Source organism: Palaemon carinicauda, chromosome 11, assembly GCF_036898095.1.
Source record: "Palaemon carinicauda isolate YSFRI2023 chromosome 11, ASM3689809v2, whole genome shotgun sequence".
Lineage (NCBI taxonomy): Eukaryota > Metazoa > Arthropoda > Malacostraca > Decapoda > Palaemonidae > Palaemon > Palaemon carinicauda.
In genome coordinates this window covers 107952875-107957874 of record NC_090735.1, presented here as the reverse complement: position 1 = coordinate 107957874, position 5000 = coordinate 107952875, and positions in this window count along the sequence as shown.

The following is a 5000-nucleotide window of genomic DNA, read 5'->3' as shown; positions in this document are numbered from 1 at the left end:
TCATTTTAGTCTAAATACTTCCCTTTTCCTTCATTTTTATTTATATAGTTTACTTTCCCTTCATTTTAGTATATATAATTTACTTTTCTTTCATTTATATATATATATATATATATATATATATATATATATATATATATATATATATATATATATATATATATATACATATATATAAATATATATATATACACACACACAGACACACATATATGCTTTACTTTTGCTTCATTTTAGTATATATGCTTTCATTTTCCTTCACTTTAGTATACAGGCTTTAATTTTCCTTCATTTTGGTACACTTTACTTTTTCTTCATTTTAGTATATATGCTCTTTAAGTTGTTAAGGTTTTTTTCGGTTGCTATGTAGTAGGAGTTTTAGTACACATCTTGTACCAACCGTGTGTCACACGATCGTACATAGTAACGACATTTCATTTTGTGTATATATTACGCTTGTATCTTCGCTCTCCCCTCACACTGATAAGGACTTAAAATAACATGTGTGTTTTTCTCACCGTCAACTGTTAACCAGTGCAGTGTCGGTTGAACATGAAATTGCCTGTTATGTCTTTTATGCCCTTTTTGCCTGGAATTTATATATCTATATAAACGAATGTTCTGTAATAAATTTACTCAGCTGCTTTCATCCTGCCTTTGAGTCACAACCTTTTCTCGGTTCGTCACATTGGTGGCCCTGAAAGTCGACTCCCTCCTCCCGCCTTCCACCCCCCCCCCTCCCTTGCCCCTCCGTCATTGGTACTATGGTGGACTCCACGGAAGTTGGCGCCGCCTCATTGAAACTTTCGTCGTTCGCCAGTGGAGAGGCGTTTGCTTGGTTTCAGTGCGCAGAAATCCAGTTCCGCATCAAGGGCGTAACTCACTCAACCACTAAAGCAGATTATGTTCTCGCGGCGATACCCGAGGACACCTTCCCAGAAATATCCAACTGGCTTTGTGAACAAGAATACACCCCAATAGCGTATGACGCCCTCAAAACATACCTTCTGAAGCAGTACTCGCCGTCACCAGCCGCCCGTATAGCAAAGCTTTTTCAGCTCTCTCAACAACCGCTGGGGGACCAAAGGTCTTCGCTCGCCCTCAGGTAAAAGACCAGTATCGCTCGCCTGCAACCTGCCGCAGATGGCTCTCCTCGTGAGGTGAACCTACTTCGTGCCCTTTGGATACGCTGTTTACCCGAACCTGCACGTGCTGCCATACCCGATGTCGATAGTTTATCCATAAAGGACTTGATGACCAAAGCCGACACCCTTATGGACAGCCACTTCACGACCTTCAAGACCTCCATCAACGCCTCCACTCCTGACGAAGAGGACGCCTATTAAACGTCAACCGAAGCTGACATGAATGACGTAAGACATACACGCCTACCCCTTGACGTGCCGAAGCGGCGACAAAGCCACCCATCACCCACCACTTGCTCGTGCCGCAACCAACGATTTCTACAGCCACTTACTACCTCCCATCAGCCGCAGTTTTGCTACTACCACTACAGATTCGGGGCAGCCACGAAGAAATGTGTCAAGGATTGTCAGTGTCCAAAAAACGTGCAAGTAGGCCATCGCTTGTGGCGGTGGCCTGCTGTGTTTCTAATCTTTTCTTTTTACATGATGCAGGAACGGGAGTGCGATTTTTGGTAGACACGGGTGCTAGTCGTTCTCTTTTGCCAAGGGAACTCTTCAGGACACGACGTAGTCTGTCTATGTCTGCCGACGTCTGCCTGGTAGCTGCCAACGGATTTGCGATACCCACCTATGGTTACGAGAACCTCACATTATCGTTCGGAAAATTTAATTGGAATTTTCTCGTTGCTGATGTCACATTGCCAATCCTCGGTGCGGATTTCCTCTCTCATTTCCAACTTCTAGTCGATGTCGCCCACCGACGATTGGTCAATGCAGACTTTCGCCAAAATGGAGGAAATGGGCCTTTGCCAAAAGGCCTCCAACCCATGGTCGTCACCCTTACACATCGTTTTGAAGAAAGACGGCTACCTCCGCCCGTGCAGGGATTACAGGCGCCTGAACATGCAAACAGAATTGGATCACTACCCCCTCCCATACATCGCCGACGTGACCTCTTACCTGCACAAAGCGAAGGTTTTCTCCACGCTCGACCTCCTGAAGGGGTATTATCAGGTGCCTATGAACTCAGAAGACATCCGCAAGACCGCCATCACCACTCCGTTTGGTACATACACCTTCAATTACTCCTGTTTTGGCCTTCGTAATGCTGGGGCCACTTTTCAATGTCTCATGGATGGCATCTTAGGGGACCTCCCCATATGTGTATGTTATGTGGACGACATACTTGTGTTCTTTTCCTCAAAAGAGGAACACCTCTGTCACCTGCTCATCATGCTCGACCGCCTACAGCAAAACGGCCTTGTAGTCCGGTACGACAAGTGTACCTTTGGTGCCAACGAAGTGTCGTTCCTAGGGCACCGCATCACTCCTGAAGGAGTCCATCACCTCCCTGAGAAGGTAGCAGCCGTTCAGAACTTCCCCACGCCCTCGACCGTCAAAGCTCTGCAGGAATTCTTGGGCATGATCAACTATTATCACCGTTTTCTGCAAGCCATTGCCGCCACTCTTGCTCCCCTCTATGCTTCCCTCAAGGGCAACCCAAAAGACCTGAAGTGGGGTCCCCTTCAAGAAGCGGTGTTTCTGCAATGCAAAGGAGGCCCTATCAACTGCTGCAGCTCTCACTTTTCCTATCCCACATGCCCCTCTCCTTCTCTCCACCGATGCCAGCGACATCGCTATTGGTGCAGTACTCGAACAGGTGGTCAACGGCTCGCCCCGCCCATTGGCTTTCTTCAGCAGAAAACTGTCAAAGGCAGAATCTGGTTATTCTACCTTCGATCGCACTTGGTTGTCCGTCACTTTTGCCATTTCTTAGAAGTTACGCCCTTCATCATTCGCACAGACCACATGCCTCTGGTGCACGCCTTCACTCGACAGTCTGATGCCTGGTCCGCCCGTCAACGCCGACATCTCTCCGCCGTGGCTGGATACAAATGTACCCTTCAACACGTCCTTGGGAAAATGAATCCCGGTGCTGATGCCCTGTCAAGAGACACGTTGGCTGCCATTCAACTGGGATTGGATTGCAATGCCTTGGCTGAAGCACAACGACCGGATCCGGAGTATCAAGCATGTAGTTCATCCTGCACATCCATCCGTTGGGAAGACATCCCCCTCGACGACTCCAACACCACCCTCCTCTGTGACGTCAGTACTGGTAGACTGCGACCTTCGATTCCTGCTCCCATGCGCCGACAGGTGTTTGATTTCATTCACGGCCTTTCACTTCCCTTGTGCTGTTCTACTGTACAGCTGCTGAAGACGAAGTTCATTTGGCACAGCATTTCTAAGGATGCCAAGGATTGGGTCCGCGCCTGTACTTCTTGCCAAACTTCCAAAGTACATCGACACACGGATTCAGGAGTGGGCACCTTTCCTCAACCTCAGCGTCGTTTCGCACACATTCACGTCGACATTGACGGCCCCCTACCCACATCACAAGGATATCGTTACCTGTTTACCGTCATTGACCGCTCCACTTGTTGGCCTGAAGCCATTCCCATGGAAACTGCAACGTCTGCCTCGTGTACATCTGCCATACTCTCAGGATGGATTGCAAGATTTGGTATCCCTGAGCATATTACTTCTGACAGGGGTACCACTTTCACCTCTCAATTGTAGACATCATTAGCGAATCTCCTGGGCATCACCCTACATCAGACAACTGCCTACAACCCTGCTGCCAATGGAATGGTTGAACGTTTTCATCGCACCCTCAAAGCAGCTTTGATGTCCCGCTGCAAGGATTCCAACTGGTTTACTCAGCTTCCCTGGGTCCTCCTAGGACTGAGGACCACTCCTAAAGACACCCTCGACGTTTCGGAAGCTAAAATGGTGTATAGCGAACCATTAGTCGTCCCTTCCGAATTTTTTCCTTTTGCAACCTCCTCCAACGATCTCCAGCGCATACGTCACGTCATGGGAAAATTTACTCCAAGCCGCCAGACTTACAAGCCCCCAGCGAAGCATCACATACCAACAGACTTGCGCTCTGCAACGCATGTCTTCCTACGCCACGAAACTAGCAAGCCACCGCTAACGCCCCCTTACACGGGCCCTTTCCTTGTGATCCAACGCAGTCCGAAAGCATTCCTACTAAGCATTCGTGGCAAAGAAGACTGGGTCTCCATTGATCGTCTAAAACCGGCTTATCTCCTGCCAGATGACCCGCCTACAGTTTGCCTCTCCAGATCAGGGCGCCCTATTTAACATGTACAGTATGTCATTTTTAGGGGGGGAGCCATGTACCAACCGTGTGTCACACGATCGTACATAGTAACGACATTTCATTTTGTGTATATATTATGCTTGTATCTTCACTCTCCCCTTGCACTGATAAGGACCTGGTATAACATGTCTGTTTTTCTCACCGTTAACTGTTAACCAGTGCGGTGTCGGTTGAACATGAAATTGCCTGTTATGTCTCTTATGTCCTTTTTGTCTGGAGTTTATGTATATTTAAACGAATGTTCTGTAATAAAGTTACTCAGTTGCTTTCATCCTGCCTTTGAGTCACAACCTTCTCTCGGCTCGTCACAATCTAGTTAATTATATTTAAAGCGGACAATTACTATGGTATTTGCAACAAGCTTTATAGTATTTTCGTTGCTATTCTCCACCTAAGAAAGAATTAAATAAATAGCCCTGATAATCAATTTTCTCCATACTTACTGGCTATATCTGTCATAAAATTCACTCTGTGTATATATATATATATATATATATATATATATATATATATATATGTATAAAGAGAGAGAGAGAGAGAGAGAGAGAGAGAGAGAGAGAGAGAGAGTGAGAGAGAGAGAGAGAGAGAGAGTAATATTAACGCGCACACACACATATATGTATATATAGATTTTATATATATATATATATATATATATATACATA